The sequence below is a fragment of the Myotis lucifugus genome, unplaced genomic scaffold (assembly GCF_000147115.1).
Source record: "Myotis lucifugus unplaced genomic scaffold, Myoluc2.0 scaffold_3, whole genome shotgun sequence".
NCBI lineage: Eukaryota > Metazoa > Chordata > Mammalia > Chiroptera > Vespertilionidae > Myotis > Myotis lucifugus.
In genome coordinates, this window is record NW_005871051.1 from 7,950,135 (window position 1) to 7,955,895 (window position 5,761).

Sequence of the window (5,761 nt, forward strand, 5' to 3'; positions counted from 1 at the left end):
TCATTCATTTATGTACCGAAAAGAATGGAAAAACTGTGCCTTGCAGGATTGTTCCTTGGGATGAGCAAAACTACAATTTTACGCAAGATAATTCTCTATTCTTAAGTGCCTCTTCTATAATTCCAGGAAGATGTGATTTGCGGTGCAGTGAGCAATACCAATTACCACGTTTCTCTCGAGGGCTACAGCGAATGCTCATCTTCACCTTCCTCCTCACTAAGGCGTGGAGCAGACATCAATCATCATTACTGCACAGCCTGTCTGCATCCTTAATTAGGATGACACACAGTAGAGCTTAGTGGCAAAGCATGCAATATTATGCATTTTAAAAAAATTGTCGGTGGTAAGAAGCAATCTTAAATGACTTGTACAAGAGCTTGTGTATCATGAGCCCAGAACTCCACAAGGTCTTAGAGAGCTCAAACCATTTTTCTGGTAAAATTTCAAAAACCTAATTGAACATATCCTGCTTGTCTAAGCAATTTGCAATTACATTTTTGAATACAAATAAGGATATTTTCGGGGTCATCACTCATCTTTTTATGGTACGCTTTCCAGGTTAAGTTACCTTGCCATGGTTGCTTCATGCTGTTCCTTAGGCTGTTGATTTGGCATTTGTGCAATTTGCTGTTGATGGTTCCAGCACAATAAGAGATTATTACTAGATGGAGAAACACCATGATTTATGTCTTATCATTGATTTGCTGCTCTGTTGTTGCATCATATCATCATGGTTCATCCTGGTTATTATATTTCCTGATTCAAGGAAAATAAAGGCATTTAAAACTGCAGCAGGAAAGGGAGCTAACATTTACTGAGTACCTACTGTGTTCCAGGCAGTACTTCAAGAGCATTTCCTTGTTTTATCATCACAACTCATCTCTATTTTACAAAGGGGAAAAACTTAAATTCAGATTATATAATTGCTTGATGTCATGCAGCTCGCAAGCAGTGGAGCCAGGATTGGAATGCAAGTTAGTCTAACTGCTATAATTCAGGTTCTTCAAGCAATAATAGTACCTTATATGTGTACAGAGCTCTATAGGTTACAAAACATTTCCCCATATATTATCACCTTAATTTTCCCAACAGTTCTGTGAGGTATATACTACTACAAAGTTTTATATATATTACAGAACAGAAAGAGTTTGTCCACCCGGCACTAGCAGAGCCAAACATTGCAGTGGAGAAATATTGGCTATTTTATTATGAATGCACCATTCAGGAGAACGAGAGGCTAATGCTCAAAAGCCCAAACTCCCCAATGCCATGTAGATTGCAGATTATATTGGGCAAAAATCACAAGACACGGTGGGCTAGAGGTTCCAGGTCGTGATGGGAGCTGATTTGTCATAGGTGAGGTAAGGGTGCTAAATCATTTCTTCAGGATTTCACTTCTTCAGGTCTGGAGGGTAGCTCTGAGGTCTGTTCTGGCATCCTCTGTCTGGTTTCATGGGAAAGTGGTGGGCCCACCACAGGGCTCAGGAACTGAAGCATAACTGAGGTCAAGATGTTATCTTTAGCCTTCCAGAGGTAGGGCAGTGTGACCATTTGTCAGCTCCAGGCTATTGTCTTCTGCTGCCTTGGGGTTGCTGATTATCTGAGGAAAAGGCTAGGTCTGGGAGGGGGGGGGGGTGGAGGAGGATATATATATATATATATATATGTATATATATATATATAGAGAGAGAGAGAGAGAGAGAGATGATTTCTAGAGCTAGAATTTAAAACTAAATTTAATTAACATCATAAGGACCCTCAGTTTTATTTGTATGTATTAAATATATAATATTAATTATAATATAATTATTATTACCTTTTACAGAGGAAAATGAAGCTCAAGGAAACTATGACCTGCCCAAGGTCAAGCACATAAAAAATAGCAGGGCTAAGGACTTGGAGAATATAAGACCGTCACTTTTTCCATGACTCCACTAAAGCCTTGGAGCAAACCAATTCTTATTTAGAAAGAGGCAGATTGTTTTGTACTATGTTGTATGTTTACCTATAACTCAATGTTTCTATATCCCATGCACTTGGAAAAATAATTTGTGACAATCATAGCTTAATACATAGATGTTGTTAAACAATTAAAGCCAAGGTAACAAGACCAAGTAGTGAATTAGTGAATTAGAAAACCTAGGCTAAGAATGCACATTTGCAGGTGTGCATAAAAGTAGCAGAAATGAGATCTGAGGTCATGTACAATCGGGGGCATCTTCCTATTGTAGCATTCATGGTGTCATTAGAAGCTTTTCAGTCTTGTTTAATAAAGGACTCTCTTGCCCAAGGAGACAACTCATTGAAATAGTTGGAGTGGAGTGGGGGAGACATTGGGGAGCAAGAGGAATCTCTCTCCACTTTTTCTTAGTTACACTTTCTAACTCCCCACTCCCTTTTCTTGGACTCCCCACCACCTCTCAAAGATGTTTACCTAATAAATCATTGGCATCACGATGGGAATGACTGCTATGTTTACCTCTTCAAAGAAGAACCTGTCCATACAAGTGAAGCTCCAAGTGGTAAAATGGCAGACTGTCCCTGAAAGGTTCTTTTGAGTAAGGGCAGTTTGTGTTGCTCTATGATTATTTTGGGCAGCCACATCCCTAAACCTGCCCATACTTCCCTCAAAACACTCTTTCAACATGCTTTCAGCAACACATATTTATTGGGTACAATTTGTGACAGGCATTGTGCCAAGTGCTGGGGATATGTTAGAAAGAAAAACAGACATATTCTCTTACAAAATATAAACTCTAGGAAGGCAGGGACTGTAATATACAGAATTAGCATTGTTTTGTACCAGCCACAACCCTCTTCTCACTTTGGCAAATGGCTGTGTACTCCCTTAGACGCAGTAAAAACAGAGAACTAATAGCATGTAGATGGGTCATGGGTTCTCAGGTGGAATCATTAAAACCATGAAGAGTACAGACAATGGATACTGTATTGCAGCATCTCTTCTTTCTCTTCCTTCCTTCCTTCCTTCCTTCCTTCCTTCCTTCCTTCCTTCCTTCCTTCCTTCCTTCCTTCCTTCCTTCCTTCTTTCCTTCTTTCCTTCCTTCCTTTCTCCTCCCCCCTTTTTTTTCTCTTATCACCATTCAAATTATTTTTGAAAACTGAGGTGGATTTATAGAAATCGGGCTCCAGGGAGGACCTTAATTTGAGTCTGCCACATAGCACAGGTGTTGCCCATTTACTAGCTATGTCTCTCCGAGGTTCATTTGTTCCATCTGTTAAGTGAGGATAGTTAATAGCTCCGTCAAAGTATGCACTACATGAACATAATTGGTGCTCAATCAACAAAGCTATTAAAATCACTACTATTTAGATTTAGAACTCTTCTTTAAATACCACAATTCATTACCTTTATGATATTGGAAGTGCTTTTCTTAAGGCATTATTTGTGGAAAGATGGTGTTTTTACTAATAATTTAGCACATTTCCAATTGCGATGTATTACTTGTAGGACTTTTATTTAGCATCTTCATAGCTTAGATTATTTTGATCATTCTAGGGAGGTAGGTTCCTTATACAGCCGTAGGCCAGTGAAGCAGTTGAAAAGTCAAAAGGTATTTGTGACACATATAATATTTGCAAACTATACATTTACACGACACAGGAATCTTTTCCACCTTTGGTCCTTGATCATTTTTCCCCTCATGACACAATATAATGTGACTAAATGGTGTGGCTCAGCTGTGCTTTCTCAAGTACCATGTGAAGTCCATGGTGTTGTCTTAATGCCCCCAAGTTCAAGTGCCAGTTCCAGTGCTTACATACCAGATTTGGAGAGTGTTTGCCACGATACAAAACATCCATGTTGGAGGCCCTAATTCATAAAACTTTTGGCATGATTTAGAAAAACAGAGAAATCCTATAGTACCAAAGCCAAATTAAACTGTACAATAGGAAAGAACTAAAATATGTGGACCATTAGCCAGCTACTACACAGATGTGTATCTGAAGGTTTGGCTGAGTCCAATTTGGCCCTCAGATCTACGTTTTGGCTCCTGAATAGTTAATTTTCAGTAGAAGAAAGTATTAATTGAATACTCTTCCCCCCCCCCCCCCCCCCCCCAAAAAAAGCCTTTGTTTTTTTTTTTTTGGTCCAAATGCAAGGGGGAGGGCTTCAGGGTGGTTAAAAGAATGGCTAGTAGTTTTGGGAAGAGGCTGAGGTAAAAGCCAGACACCAGGGGATGCAGAGGGGCCCCTCAAAGGCCTCTGGGCTCCACAGGCTCCTAGTCGTGCTTGAGGGTGAGCTTTTAGAAGGGATACTCACCCAGCCCAGCCTGGGGGCCAGCAGCCTGTGGAGGGTGTCACCCATCTTCTTGATGAGTTTCACCTCCTCACCCCGGAAGTGGTTCTCCAGGAAGTCACCGAGCTGAGGGCCTGCAGCTCCTAAAGGGCCTGGGTCAGGCTCCTCTCCAAGGCCAGGGTGGCCTCCATGGCACCCTGAGTTTTGCCACTCACCTTGGGGAGGCTGCAGCACGTCCTGGAGAGAATGCGGCCACGGAGCTGGTTTTGTATCTTTAAGAGATGCTCAGAGCCCTCCCTCTTCTTCTCTGCAAACTCGCAGAAGAAGCGGCCCAGGCCCTCGAGAGCCACATCTTCACCCGAAATAGAAGCCCAGAGAGAGGTAGGTGTGGGAGGCCTGCAGATGCAGGCTGGCCAGGTGGTTGACCGCAGCCTCCACATCGGTGGGATAATTCTGAGGCATTTGGGAGCTCATGGTTGTTCGGCAATAAGGAGTGAAGGTAGGAAAAAAAAAACCCTGGTGTGTTGGCTGGTCCCAGAGGTGGTTCTGAAGGTGGTGACTGGATAAGACGCAGAAGAGTGGCCGGAGGCTGGAAGAAGGGGCGTCCCTGGGTCTGTTCCATCCAAACACCGTTGAAGCAAAGACAGATCTGGGATCGCTAAGGGCACTGCCTGAATACTTAATCTTTTTTTGAATACTTTCTTTCAAAGGCAATACTATGCATAAATGCAAGAAAAAAACAAACAAATGCTTTTTCTATTTGCCTTTTATAGTTCTTTTGGGAAACATGCTGAGTGTGACTATATGGCAAACATGTCTAAACACAAACATTCTAAGTCTTCCCCCCAGTCCCAGTAAGATTATGCATCTACTCTTATTATGCTGCTATTGATCAAAATACTTTTAGAAGAGCCTCGAGGGCCTCTCTCTGAAATGTCCTCAGTTGTAGAAAATCTTCACCTTTCAAAGATGGTTGTGATTTTCAAACTTACCCTCGTTCATTAGGAGCCAGGTCTGGGTAATCAAGCTGGATAATTCCACCGGAGGTTAAAACAAAAGGAAACATGATAACATCTGATAAAAGGTCCTGATAAATATGCCATATAAATTGACTTTAATGGAGATGGCTGAAAAAGGTGAAGAGATTAAGCAAAAAAGAAACCCCACCCACAAACAAACAAATAAAAACCCGCACAGTCACATAGCAGAGGGTGGGGAGAGGGGGAGAAGGTATTGGCGGGATGAATGGTGGGAAAAAAAAGAGAAATGAATCTAAAGAAGAGTTCTAAAATAACTTTAGGCAATGCCAACAACATTGGAATTACATTGCCTTCCAACGTGACTGCTTTAAAAATCTAACTTCTGATTCTTTTATGGAAATTTAGTTTTGTAACTTAGAGGTAACACTCCATGCCAATGTGCACTGACTCAGAAGGAAATTCCAAGAGCTCAGGGACTGTGCTTTCAACAATTAAGGTACACTTTTACTCAAGTGCTTAGTGT

General features: G+C 41.4%; 1 long non-coding RNA gene across 1 annotated transcript; it reads right to left on the reverse strand.

Moving 5' to 3' along the window:
• Positions 1–1,317: 1,317 nt before the first annotated feature.
• Positions 1,318–4,566, reverse strand: LOC111827319. The gene is made up of 2 exons (XR_002830831.1): positions 4,474–4,566; positions 1,318–1,618 (listed from the first exon to the last, which is right to left on the reverse strand). It is a non-coding gene; the product is annotated as an uncharacterized LOC111827319 (long non-coding RNA).
• Between the last annotated feature and the right edge of the window lie 1,195 nt (positions 4,567–5,761).